The sequence below is a fragment of the Oncorhynchus nerka genome, linkage group LG19 (assembly GCF_034236695.1).
Source record: "Oncorhynchus nerka isolate Pitt River linkage group LG19, Oner_Uvic_2.0, whole genome shotgun sequence".
NCBI lineage: Eukaryota > Metazoa > Chordata > Actinopteri > Salmoniformes > Salmonidae > Oncorhynchus > Oncorhynchus nerka.
Genome location: NC_088414.1, coordinates 48,301,388 through 48,317,940, shown reverse-complemented (window position 1 = coordinate 48,317,940; position 16,553 = coordinate 48,301,388).

The following is a 16,553-nucleotide window of genomic DNA, read 5'->3' as shown; positions in this document are numbered from 1 at the left end:
CACAGCTCTGAGAGGCTACACTGAACACCAAAATCTAACCCACGACTACAGACGCCGGGGACCCGCCCCACACAGCTCTGAGAGGCTACACCAAACAGTAACCCACGACTACAGACACTGGGACCTGCCCCACACAGCTCTGAGAGGCTACACCGAACACCAAACACTAACCCACGACTACAGACGCTGGGGACCCACCCCAGACAGCTCTGAGAGGCTACACTGAACACCAAACACTAACTACCACCCGACACAGCTCTGACTAGACTACAGACACTGGGGACCTGCCCCACACAGCTCTGAGAGGCTACACCAAACACTAACCCACGACTACAGACGCCGGGGACCTGCCCCACACAGCTCTGAGAGGCTACACTGAACACCAAACACTAACCCACGACTACAGACGCCGGGGACCCGCCCCACACAGCTCTGAGAGGCTACACCAAACACTAACCCACGACTACAGACGCCGGGGACCTGCCCCACACAGCTCTGAGAGGCTACACTGAACACCAAACACTAACCCACGACTACAGACACTGGGGACCCGCCCCACACAGCTCTGAGAGGCTACACTGAACACCAAAACTAACCCATGACTACAGACGCCGGGGACCCGCCCCACACAGCTCTGAGAGGCTACACCAAACAGTAACCCACGACTACAGACGCTGGGGACCTGCCCCACACAGCTCTGAGAGGCTACACCGAACACCAAACACTAACCCACGACTACAGACGCGGGGACCCACCCCAGACAGCTCTGAGAGGCTACACTGAACACCAAACACTAACCCACGACTACAGACGCCGGGGACCCGCCCACACAGCTCTGAGAGGCTACACCAAACACTAACCCACGACTACAGACACTGGGGACCTGCCCCACACAGCTCTGAAGGCTACACCAAACACTAACCCACGACTACAGACGCCGGGGACCCCCCACACAGCTCTGAGAGGCTACACTGAACACCAAACACTAACCCACGACTACAGACGCCGGGGACCCGCCCCACACAGCTCTGAGAGGCTACACCAAACACTAACCCACGACTACAGACACTGGGGACCATCCCCACACAGCTCTGAGAGGCTACACTGAACACCAAACACTAACCCACGACTACAGACACTGGGGACCCGCCCCACACAGCTCTGAGAGGCTACACTGAACACCAAAATCTAACCCACGACTACAGACGCCGGGGACCCGCCCACACAGCTCTGAGAGGCTACACCAAACAGTAACCCACGACTACAGACGCTGGGGACCTGCCCCACAGCTCTGAGAGGCTACACCAACACCAAACACTAACCCACGACTACAGACACTGGGGACCCGCCCCACACAGCTCTGAGAGGCTACACTGAACACCAAACACTAACCCACGACTACAGACGCCGGGGACCTGCCCCACACAGCTCTGAGAGGCTACACCAAACAGTAACCCACGACTACAGACGCTGGGGACCTGCCCCACACAGCTCTGAGAGGCTACACCGAACACCAAACACTAACCCACGACTACAGACGCCGGGGACCCGCCCCACAGCTCTGAGAGGCTACACCAAACACTAACCCACGACTACAGGCGCTGGGGACCTGCCCCACAGCTCTGAGAGACTACACTGAACACTGAACACTAACCCACGACTACAGACGCCGGGGACCCAGCCCACACAGCTCTCTGAGGCTACACTGAACACAAACACTAACCCACGACTACAGACACTGGGACCCGCCCCACACAGCTCTGAGAGGCTACACTGAACACCAAACACTAACCCACGACTACAGATGCCGGGGACCCGCCCCACACAGCTCTGAGAGGCTACACCAAACACTAACCCACGACTACAGACACTGGGGACCTGCCCCACACAGCTCTGAGAGGCTACACCAAACACTAACCCACGACTACAGACGCCGGGGACCTGCCCCACACAGCTCTGAGAGGCTACACTGAACACCAAACACTAACCCACGACTACAGATGCAGGGACCCGCCCCACACAGCTCTGAGAGGCTACACCAAACACTAACCCACGACTACAGACACTGGGACCTGCCCACACAGCTCTGAGAGGCTACACCAAACACTAACCCACGACTACAGACACTGGGGACCTGCCCCACATCTCTGAGAGGCTACACTGAACACCAAACACTAACCCACGACTACAGACACTGGGGACCCGCCCCACACAGCTCTGAGAGGCTACACTGAACACCAAAATCTAACCCACGACTACAGACGCCGGGGACCCGCCCCACACAGCTCTGAGAGGCTACACCAAACAGTAACCCACGACTACAGACGCTGGGGGCCTGCCCCACACAGCTCTGAGAGGCTACACTAACCCACGACTACAGACACTGGGACCCGCCCCACACAGCTCTGAGAGGCTACACTGAACACCAAACACTAACCCACGACTACAGACGCCGGGGACCTGCCCCACACAGCTCTGAGAGGATACACCAAACAGTAACCCACGACTACAGACGCTGGGGACCTGCCCCACACAGCTCTGAGAGGCTACACCGAACACCAAACACTAACCCACGACTACAGACACTGGGGACCCGCCCCACACAGCTCTGAGAGGCTACACTGAACACCAAACACTAACCCACGACTACAGACGCTGGGGACCTGCCCCACACAGCTCTGAGAGGCTACACCGAACACCAAACACTAACCCACGACTACAGACGCCGGGGACCCACCCCAGACAGCTCTGAGAGGCTACACTGAACACCAAACACTAACCCACGACTACAGACGCCGGGGACCCGCCCCACACAGCTCTGAGAGGCTACACCAAACACTAACCCACGACTACAGACACTGGGGACCTGCCCCACACAGCTCTGAGAGGCTACACCAAACACTAACCCACGACTACAGACGCCGGGGACCTGCCCCACACAGCTCTGAGAGGCTACACTGAACACCAAACACTAACCCACGACTACAGACGCCGGGGACCCGCCCCACACAGCTCTGAGAGGCTACACCAAACACTAACCCACGACTACAGACACTGGGGACCATCCCCACACAGCTCTGAGAGGCTACACTGAACACCAAACACTAACCCACGACTACAGACACTGGGGACCCGCCCCACACAGCTCTGAGAGGCTACACTGAACACCAAAATCTAACCCACGACTACAGACGCCGGGGACCCGCCCCACACAGCTCTGAGAGGCTACACCAAACAGTAACCCACGACTACAGACGCTGGGGACCTGCCCCACACAGCTCTGAGAGGCTACACCGAACACCAAACACTAACCCACGACTACAGACACTGGGGACCCGCCCCACACAGCTCTGAGAGGCTACACTGAACACCAAACACTAACCCACGACTACAGACGCCGGGGACCTGCCCCACACAGCTCTGAGAGGCTACACCAAACAGTAACCCACGACTACAGACGCTGGGGACCTGCCCCACACAGCTCTGAGAGGCTACACCGAACACCAAACACTAACCCACGACTACAGACGCCGGGGACCCGCCCCACACAGCTCTGAGAGGCTACACCAAACACTAACCCACGACTACAGGCGCTGGGGACCTGCCCCACACAGCTCTGAGAGACTACACTGAACACTGAACACTAACCCACGACTACAGACGCCGGGGACCCAGCCCACACAGCTCTCTGAGGCTACACTGAACACCAAACACTAACCCACGACTACAGACACTGGGGACCCGCCCCACACAGCTCTGAGAGGCTACACTGAACACCAAACACTAACCCACGACTACAGATGCCGGGGACCCGCCCCACACAGCTCTGAGAGGCTACACCAAACACTAACCCACGACTACAGACACTGGGGACCTGCCCCACACAGCTCTGAGAGGCTACACCAAACACTAACCCACGACTACAGACGCCGGGGACCTGCCCCACACAGCTCTGAGAGGCTACACTGAACACCAAACACTAACCCACGACTACAGATGCCGGGGACCCGCCCCACACAGCTCTGAGAGGCTACACCAAACACTAACCCACGACTACAGACACTGGGGACCTGCCCCACACAGCTCTGAGAGGCTACACCAAACACTAACCCACGACTACAGACACTGGGGACCTGCCCCACACATCTCTGAGAGGCTACACTGAACACCAAACACTAACCCACGACTACAGACACTGGGGACCCGCCCCACACAGCTCTGAGAGGCTACACTGAACACCAAAAATCTAACCCACGACTACAGACGCCGGGACCCGCCCACACAGCTCTGAGAGGCTACACCAAACAGTAACCCACGACTACAGACGCTGGGGGCCTGCCCCACACAGCTCTGAGAGGCTACACCGAACACCAAACACTAACCCACGACTACAGACACTGGGGACCCGCCCCACACAGCTCTGAGAGGCTACACTGAACACCAAACACTAACCCACGACTACAGACGCCGGGGACCTGCCCCACACAGCTCTGAGAGGATACACCAAACAGTAACCCACGACTACAGACGCTGGGACCTGCCCCACACAGCTCTGAGAGGCTACACCGAACACCAAACACTAACCCACGACTACAGATGCCGGGGACCCGCCCCACACAGCTCTGAGAGGCTACACCAAACACTAACCCACGACTACAGACGCCGGGGACCCGCCCCACACAGCTCTGAGAGGCTACACCAAACACTAACCCACGACTACAGGCGCTGGGACCCGCCCCACACAGCTCTGAGAGACTACACTGAACACTGAACACTAACCCACGACTACAGACGCCGGGACCCACCCCACACAGCTCTGAGAGGCTACACTGAACACCAAACACTAACCCACGACTACAGACGCTGGGGACCCGCCCACACAGCTCTGAGAGGCTACACCGAACACCAAACACTAACCCACGACTACAGACGCCGGGACCCGCCCCACACAGCTCTGAGAGGCTACACCGAACACCAAACACTAACCCACGACTACAGACGCAGGGACCCGCCCCACACAGCTCTGAGAGGCTACACCGAACACTAACCCACGACTACAGATGCTGGGGACCTGCCCCCACAGCTCTGAGAGGCTACACCAAACACTAACCCATGACTACAGACGCTGCCCCACACAGCTCTGAGAGGCTACACCAAACACTAACCCACGACTACAGACGCCGGGACCCGCCCACAGCTCTGAGAGGCTACACCAAACACTAACCCACGACTACAGACGCCGGGGACCTGCCCCACACAGCTCTGAGAGGCTACACTGAACACCAAACACTAACCCACGACTACAGACGCCGGGGACCCGCCCCACACAGCTCTGAGAGGCTACACCAAACAGTAACCCATGACTACAGATGCTGGGGACCTGCCCCACAGCTCTGAGAGGCTACACCCACGAACACTAACCCAGACTACAGACACTGGGGACCCGCCCCACACAGCTCTGAGAGGCTACACTGAACACCAAACACTAACCCACGACTACAGACGCGACCCGCCCCACACAGCTCTGAGAGGCTACACCAAACACTAACCCACGACTACAGACACTGGGGACCCGCCCCACACAGCTCTGAGAGGCTACACTGAACACCAAACACTAACCCACGACTACAGACGCCGGGACCCGCCCCACACAGCTCTGAGAGGCTACACCAAACACTAACCCACGACTACAGACACTGGGGACCTGCCCCACACAGCTCTGAGAGGCTACACTGAACACCAAACACTAACCCACGACTACAGACACTGGGGACCCGCCCCACACAGCTCTGAGAGGCTACACTGAACACCAAAATCTAACCCACGACTACAGACGCCGGGGACCCGCCCCACACAGCTCTGAGAGGCTACACCAAACAGTAACCCACGACTACAGACGCTGGGGACCTGCCCCACACAGCTCTGAGAGGCTACACCAACACCAAACACTAACCCACGACTACAGACACTGGGGACCCGCCCCACACAGCTCTGAGAGGCTACACTGAACACCAAACACTAACCCACGACTACAGACGCCGGGGACCTGCCCCCACAGCTCTGAGAGGCTACACCAAACAGTAACCCACGACTACAGACGCTGGGGACCTGCCCCACACAGCTCTGAGAGGCTACACCGAACACCAAACACTAACCCACGACTACAGACGCCGGGACCCGCCCCACACAGCTCTGAGAGGCTACACCAAACACTAACCCACGACTACAGGCGCTGGGGACCTGCCCCCACACAGCTCTGAGAGACTACACTGAACACTGAACACTAACCCACGACTACAGACGCCGGGGACCCAGCCCACACAGCTCTCTGAGGCTACACTGAACACCAAACACTAACCCACGACTACAGACACTGGGGACCCACCCCACACAGCTCTGAGAGGCTACACTGAACACCAAACACTAACCCACGACTACAGATGCCGGGGACCCGCCCCACAGCTCTGAGAGGCTACACCAAACACTAACCCACGACTACAGACACTGGGGACCTGCCCCACACAGCTCTGAGAGGCTACACCAAACACTAACCCACGACTACAGACGCCGGGACCTGCCCCACAGCTCTGAGAGGCTACACTGAACACCAAACACTAACCCACGACTACAGACGCCGGGGACCCGCCCACACAGCTCTGAGAGGCTACACCAAACAGTAACCCACGACTACAGACGCTGGGGACCTGCCCCACACAGCTCTGAGAGGCTACACCGAACACCAAACACTAACCCACGACTACAGACACTGGGGACCCGCCCCACACAGCTCTGAGAGGCTACACTGAACACCAAACACTAACCCACGACTACAGACGCCGGGGACCCGCCCCACACAGCTCTGAGAGGCTACACCAAACACTAACCCACGACTACAGACACTGGGGACCTGCCCCACACATCTCTGAGAGGCTACACTGAACACCAAACACTAACCCACGACTACAGACACTGGGGACCCGCCCCACACAGCTCTGAGAGGCTACACTGAACACCAAAATCTAACCCACGACTACAGACGCCGGGGACCCGCCCCACACAGCTCTGAGAGGCTACACCAAACAGTAACCCACGACTACAGACGCTGGGGGCCTGCCCCACACAGCTCTGAGAGGCTACACCGAACACCAAACACTAACCCACGACTACAGACACTGGGGACCCGCCCCACACAGCTCTGAGAGGCTACACTGAACACCAAACACTAACCCACGACTACAGACGCCGGGGACCTGCCCCACACAGCTCTGAGAGGATACACCAAACAGTAACCCACGACTACAGACGCTGGGGACCTGCCCCACACAGCTCTGAGAGGCTACACCGAACACCAAACACTAACCCACGACTACAGACGCCGGGGACCCGCCCCACACAGCTCTGAGAGGCTACACCAAACACTAACCCACGACTACAGACGCCGGGGACCCGCCCCACACAGCTCTGAGAGGCTACACCAAACACTAACCCACGACTACAGGCGCCGGGGACCCGCCCCACACAGCTCTGAGAGACTACACTGAACACTGAACACTAACCCACGACTACAGACGCCGGGGACCCACCCCACACAGCTCTGAGAGGCTACACTGAAGACCAAACACTAACCCACGACTACAGACGCTGGGGGCCCGCCCCACACAGCTCTGAGAGGCTACACCGAACACCAAACACTAACCCACGACTACAGACGCCGGGGACCCGCCCCACACAGCTCTGAGAGGCTACACCGAACACCAAACACTAACCCACGACTACAGACGCCGGGGACCCGCCCCACACAGCTCTGAGAGGCTACACCGAACACTAACCCACGACTACAGATGCCGGGGACCTGCCCCACACAGCTCTGAGAGGCTACACCAAACACTAACCCAAGACTACAGACGCCGGGGACCTGCCCCACACAGCTCTGAGAGGCTACACCAAACACTAACCCACGACTACAGACGCCGGGGACCCGCCCCACACAGCTCTGAGAGGCTACACCAAACACTAACCCACGACTACAGACGCCGGGGACCTGCCCCACACAGCTCTGAGAGGCTACACTGAACACCAAACACTAACCCACGACTACAGACGCCGGGGACCCGCCCCACACAGCTCTGAGAGGCTACACCAAACAGTAACCCATGACTACAGATGCTGGGGACCTGCCCCACACAGCTCTGAGAGGCTACACCGAACACCGAACACTAACCCACGACTACAGACACTGGGGACCCGCCCCACACAGCTCTGAGAGGCTACACTGAACACCAAACACTAACCCACGACTACAGACGCCGGGGACCCGCCCCACACAGCTCTGAGAGGCTACACCAAACACTAACCCACGACTACAGACACTGGGGACCCGCCCCACACAGCTCTGAGAGGCTACACTGAACACCAAAATCTAACCCACGACTACAGACACTGGGGACCCGCCCCACACAGCTCTGAGAGGCTACACTGAACACCAAAATCTAACCCACGACTACAGACGCTGGGGACCTGCCCCACACAGCTCTGAGAGGCTACACCGAACACCAAACACTAACCCACGACTACAGACACTGGGGACCCGCCCCACACAGCTCTGAGAGGCTACACTGAACACCAAACACTAACCCACGACTACAGACGCCGGGGACCTGCCCCACACAGCTCTGAGAGGCTACACCAAACACTAACCCACGACTACAGACGCCGGGGACCCGCCCCACACAGCTCTGAGAGGCTACACTGAACACCAAACACTAACCCACGACTACAGACGCCGGGGACCCACCCCACACAGCTCTGAGAGACTACACTGAACACCAAACACTAACCCACGACTACAGACGCCGGGGACCTGCCCCACACAGCTCTGAGAGGCTACACCGAACACTGAACACTAACCCACGACTACAGACGCTGGGGACCCACCCCACACAGCTCTGAGAGGCTACACTGAACACCAAACACTAACCCACGACTACAGACGCCGGGGACCCGCCCCACACAGCTCTGAGAGGCTACACCAAACACTAACCCACGACTACAGACACTGGGGACCTGCCCCACACAGCTCTGAGAGGCTACACCAAACACTAACCCACGACTACAGACGCCGGGGACCTGCCCCACACAGCTCTGAGAGGCTACACTGAACACCAAACACTAACCCACGACTACAGACGCCGGGGATCCGCCCCACACAGCTCTGAGAGGCTACACCAAACAGTAACCCACGACTACAGACGCTGGGGACCTGCCCCACACAGCTCTGAGAGGCTACACCGAACACCGAACACTAACCCACGACTACAGACACTGGGGACCCGCCCCACACAGCTCTGAGAGGCTACACTGAACACCAAACACTAACCCACGACTACAGACGCCGGGGACCCGCCCCTCACAGCTCTGAGAGGCTACACCAAACAGTAACCCACGACTACAGACACTGGGGACCCGCCCCACACAGCTCTGAGAGGCTACACCGAACACCAAACACTAACCCACGACTACAGACACTGGGGACCCGCCCCACACAGCTCTGAGAGGCTACACTGAACACCAAACACTAACCCACGACTACAGACGCCGGGACCTGCCCCACAGCTCTGAGAGGCTACACCAAACAGTAACCCACGACTACAGACGCTGGGGACCTGCCCCACACAGCTCTGAGAGGCTACACCGAACACCAAACACTAACCCACGACTACAGACGCCGGGGACCCGCCCCACACAGCTCTGAGAAGCTACACCAAACACTAACCCACGACTACAGACGCCGGGGACCCACCCCACACAGCTCTGAGAGGCTACACCAAACACTAACCCACGACTACAGGCGCTGGGGACCTGCCCCACACAGCTCTGAGAGACTACACTGAACACTGAACACTAACCCACGACTACAGACGGCGGGGACCCACCCCACACAGCTCTGAGAGGCTACACTGAACACCAAACACTAACCCACGACTACAGACGCTGGGGACCCGCCCCACACAGCTCTGAGAGGCTACACCGAACACCAAACACTAACCCACGACTACAGACGCCGGGGACCCGCCCCACACAGCTCTGAGAGGCTACACCGAACACCAAACACTAACCCACGACTACAGACGCCGGGGACCCGCCCCACACAGCTCTGAGAGGCTACACCAAACACTAACCCACGACTACAGACGCCGGGGACCTGCCCCACACAGCTCTGAGAGGCTACACTGAACACCAAACACTAACCCACGACTACAGACGCCGGGGACCCGCCCCACACAGCTCTGAGAGGCTACACCAAACAGTAACCCACGACTACAGATGCTGGGGACCTGCCCCACACAGCTCTGAGAGGCTACACCGAACACCGAACACTAACCCACGACTACAGACACTGGGGACCCGCCCCACACAGCTCTGAGAGGCTACACTGAACACCAAACACTAACCCACGACTACAGACGCCGGGGACCCGCCCCACACAGCTCTGAGAGGCTACACCAAACACTAACCCACGACTACAGACACTGGGGACCTGCCCCACACAGCTCTGAGAGGCTACACTGAACACCAAACACTAACCCACGACTACAGACACTGGGGACCCGCCCCACACAGCTCTGAGAGGCTACACTGAACACCAAACACTAACCCACGACTACAGACACTGGGGACCCGCCCCACACAGCTCTGAGAGGCTACACTGAACACCAAACACTAACCCACGACTACAGACGCCGGGGACCTGCCCCACACAGCTCTGAGAGGCTACACCAAACACTAACCCACGACTACAGACGCCGGGGACCCGCCCCACACAGCTCTGAGAGGCTACACTGAACACCAAACACTAACCCACGACTACAGACGCCGGGGACCCACCCCACACAGCTCTGAGAGACTACACTGAACACCAAACACTAACCCACGACTACAGACGCCGGGGACCTGCCCCACACAGCTCTGAGAGGCTACACCGAACACTGAACACTAACCCACGACTACAGACGCCGGGGACCCACCCCACACAGCTCTGAGAGGCTACACCAAACAGTAACCCACGACTACAGATGCTGGGGACCTGCCCCACACAGCTCTGAGAGGCTACACCGAACACCGAACACTAACCCACGACTACAGACACTGGGGACCCGCCCCACACAGCTCTGAGAGGCTACACTGAACACCAAACACTAACCCACGACTACAGACGCCGGGGACCCGCCCCACACAGCTCTGAGAGGCTACACCAAACACTAACCCACGACTACAGACACTGGGGACCTGCCCCACACAGCTCTGAGAGGCTACACTGAACACCAAACACTAACCCACGACTACAGACACTGGGGACCCGCCCCACACAGCTCTGAGAGGCTACACTGAACACCAAAATCTAACCCACGACTACAGACGCTGGGGACCTGCCCCACACAGCTCTGAGAGGCTACACCGAACACCAAACACTAACCCACGACTACAGACACTGGGGACCCGCCCCACACAGCTCTGAGAGGCTACACTGAACACCAAACACTAACCCACGACTACAGACGCCGGGGACCTGCCCCACACAGCTCTGAGAGGCTACACCAAACACTAACCCACGACTACAGACACCGGGGACCCGCCCCACACAGCTCTGAGAGGCTACACTGAACACCAAACACTAACCCACGACTACAGACGCCGGGGACCCACCCCACACAGCTCTGAGAGACTACACTGAACACCAAACACTAACCCACGACTACAGACGCCGGGGACCTGCCCCACACAGCTCTGAGAGGCTACACCGAACACTGAACACTAACCCACGACTACAGACGCTGGGGACCCACCCCACACAGCTCTGAGAGGCTACACTGAACACCAAACACTAACCCACGACTACAGACGCCGGGGACCCGCCCCACACAGCTCTGAGAGGCTACACCAAACAGTAACCCACGACTACAGATGCTGGGGACCTGCCCCACAGCTCTGAGAGGCTACACCGAACACCGAACACTAACCCACGACTACAGACACTGGGACCCGCCCCACACAGCTCTGAGAGGCTACACTGAACACCAAACACTAACCCACGACTACAGACGCCGGGGACCCGCCCCACACAGCTCTGAGAGGCTACACCAAACACTAACCCACGACTACAGACACTGGGGACCTGCCCCACACAGCTCTGAGAGGCTACACTGAACACCAAACACTAACCCACGACTACAGACACTGGGGACCCGCCCCACACAGCTCTGAGAGGCTACACTGAACACCAAACACTAACCCACGACTACAGACACTGGGGACCCGCCCCACACAGCTCTGAGAGGCTACACTGAACACCAAACACTAACCCACGACTACAGACGCCGGGGACCTGCCCCACACAGCTCTGAGAGGCTACACCAAACACTAACCCACGACTACAGACGCCGGGGACCCGCCCCACACAGCTCTGAGAGGCTACACTGAACACCAAACACTAACCCACGACTACAGACGCCGGGGACCCACCCCACACAGCTCTGAGAGACTACACTGAACACCAAACACTAACCCACGACTACAGACGCCGGGGACCTGCCCCACACAGCTCTGAGAGGCTACACCGAACACTGAACACTAACCCACGACTACAGGCGCGGGACCCACCCCACACAGCTCTGAGAGGCTACACCAAACAGTAACCCACGACTACAGATGCTGGGGACCTGCCCCACACAGCTCTGAGAGGCTACACCGAACACCGAACACTAACCCACGACTACAGACACTGGGGACCCGCCCCACACAGCTCTGAGAGGCTACACTGAACACCAAACACTAACCCACGACTACAGGCCGGGGACCCGCCCCACACAGCTCTGAGAGGCTACACCAAACACTAACCCACGACTACAGACACTGGGGACCTGCCCCACACAGCTCTGAGAGGCTACACTGAACACCAAACACTAACCCACGACTACAGACACTGGGGACCCGCCCCACACAGCTCTGAGAGGCTACACTGAACACCAAATCTAACCCACGACTACAGACGCTGGGGACCTGCCCCACACAGCTCTGAGAGGCTACACCGAACACCAAACACTAACCCACGACTACAGACACTGGGGACCCGCCCCACAGCTCTGAGAGGCTACACTGAACACCAAACACTAACCCACGACTACAGACGCCGGGGACCTGCCCCACACAGCTCTGAGAGGCTACACCAAACACTAACCCACGACTACAGACACCGGGGACCCGCCCCACACAGCTCTGAGAGACTACACTGAACACCAAACACTAACCCACGACTACAGACGCCGGGGACCTGCCCCACACAGCTCTGAGAGGCTACACCGAACACTGAACACTAACCCACGACTACAGACGCTGGGGACCCACCCCACACAGCTCTGAGAGGCTACACTGAACACCAAACACTAACCCACGACTACAGACGCCGGGGACCCGCCCCACACAGCTCTGAGAGGCTACACCAAACACTAACCCACGACTACAGACACTGGGGACCTGCCCCACACAGCTCTGAGAGGCTACACCAAACACTAACCCACGACTACAGACGCCGGGGACCTGCCCCACACAGCTCTGAGAGGCTACACTGAACACCAAACACTAACCCACGACTACAGACGCCGGGGACCCGCCCCACACAGCTCTGAGAGGCTACACCAAACAGTAACCCACGACTACAGACACTGGGGACCTGCCCCACACACAGCTCTGAGAGGCTACACCGAACACCAACACTAACCCACGACTACAGACACTGGGGACCCGCCCCCACACACAGCTCTGAGAGGCTACACTGAACACCAAACACTAACCCACGACTACAGACGCCGGGGACCCGCCCCACACAGCTCTGAGAGGCTACACCAAACAGTAACCCACGACTACAGACACTGGGGACCCGCCCCACACAGCTCTGAGAGGCTACACGAACACCAAACACTAACCCACGACTACAGACACTGGGGACCCGCCCCACACAGCTCTGAGAGGCTACACTGAACACCAAACACTAACCCACGACTACAGACGCGCTGGGGACCTGCCCCACACAGCTCTGAGAGGCTACACCAAACAGTAACCCACGACTACAGACGCTGGGGACCTGCCCCACACAGCTCTGAGAGGCTACACCGAACACCAAACACTAACCCACGACTACAGACGCCGGGGACCCGCCCCACACAGCTCTGAGAGGCTACACCAAACACTAACCCACGACTACAGGCGCTGGACCCGCCCCACAGCTCTGAGAGGCTACACCAAACACTAACCCACGACTACAGGCGCTGGGGACCTGCCCCACACAGCTCTGAGAGACTACACTGAACACTGAACACTAACCCACGACTACAGACGCCGGGGACCCGCCCCACACAGCTCTGAGAGCCTACACCGAACACCAAACACTAACCCACGACTACAGACGCCGGGGACCCGCCCCACACAGCTCTGAGAGGCTACACTGAACACCAAAATCTAACCCACGACTACAGACGCCGGGGACCCGCCCCACACAGCTCTGAGAGGCTACACCAAACAGTAACCCACGACTACAGACGCTGGGGACCTGCCCCACACAGCTCTGAGAGGCTGAACCGAACACCAAACACTAACCCACGACTACAGACGCCGGGGACCCACCCCACACAGCTCTGAGAGGCTACACTGAACACCAAACACTAACCCACGACTACAGACGCCGGGGACCCGCCCCACACAGCTCTGAGAGGCTACACCAAACACTAACCCACGACTACAGACACTGGGGACCTGCCCCACACAGCTCTGAGAGGCTACACCAAACACTAACCCACGACTACAGACGCCGGGGACCTGCCCCACACAGCTCTGAGAGGCTACACTGAACACCAAACACTAACCCACGACTACAGACGCCGGGGACCCGCCCCACACAGCTCTGAGAGGCTACACCAAACAGTAACCCACGACTACAGACACTGGGGACCCGCCCCACACAGCTCTGAGAGGCTACACCGAACACCAAACACTAACCCACGACTACAGACACTGGGGACCCGCCCCACACAGCTCTGAGAGGCTACACTGAACACCAAACACTAACCCACGACTACAGACGCCGGGGACCTGCCCCACACAGCTCTGAGAGGCTACACCAAACAGTAACCCACGACTACAGACGCTGGGGACCTGCCCCACACAGCTCTGAGAGGCTACACCGAACACCAAACACTAACCCACGACTACAGACGCCGGGGACCCGCCCCACACAGCTCTGAGAGGCTACACCAAACACTAACCCACGACTACAGACGCCGGGGACCCGCCCCACACAGCTCTGAGAGGCTACACCAAACACTAACCCACGACTACAGGCGCTGGGGACCTGCCCCACACAGCTCTGAGAGACTACACTGAACACTGAACACTAACCCACGACTACAGACACCGGGGACCCACCCCACACAGCTCTGAGAGGCTACACTGAACACCAAACACTAACCCACGACTACAGACGCCGGGGACCCGCCCCACACAGCTCTGAGAGGCTACACCGAACACCAAACACTAACCCACGACTACAGACGCCGGGGACCCGCCCCACACAGCTCTGAGAGGCTACACCGAACACCAAACACTAACCCACGACTACAGACGCCGGGGACCCGCCCCACACAGCTCTGAGAGGCTACACCGAACACTAACCCACGACTACAGACGCCGGGGACCCGCCCCACACAGCTCTGAGAGGCTACACCAAACACTAACCCGACTACAGACGCCGGGACCCGCCCCACACAGCTCTGAGAGGCTACACCAAACACTAACCCACGACTACAGACGCCGGGGACCCGCCCCACACAGCTCTGAGAGGCTACACCAAACACTAACCCACGACTACAGACGCCGGGGACCTGCCCCACACAGCTCTGAGAGGCTACACTGAACACCAAACACTAACCCACGACTACAGACACTGGGGACCCGCCCCACACAGCTCTGAGAGGCTACACTGAACACCAAAATCTAACCCACGACTACAGACGCCGGGGACCCGCCCCACACAGCTCTGAGAGGCTACACCAAACAGTAACCCACGACTACAGACGCTGGGGACCTGCCCCACACAGCTCTGAGAGGCTACACCGAACACCAAACACTAACCCACGACTACAGACGCCGGGGACCCACCCCACACAGCTCTGAGAGGCTACACTGAACACCAAACACTAACCCACGACTACAGACGCCGGGGACCCGCCCCACACAGCTCTGAGAGGCTACACCAAACACTAACCCACGACTACAGACACTGGGGACCTGCCCCACACAGCTCTGAGAGGCTACACTAACCCACGACTACAGAACACCTGCCCCACACTCTGAGAGGCTACACTGAACACCAAACACTAACCCACGACTAGACGCCGGGGACCCGCCCCACACAGCTCTGAGAGGCTACACCAAACAGTAACCCACGACTACAGACGCTGGGGACCTGCCCCCACACAGCTCTGAGAGGCTACACCGAACACCGA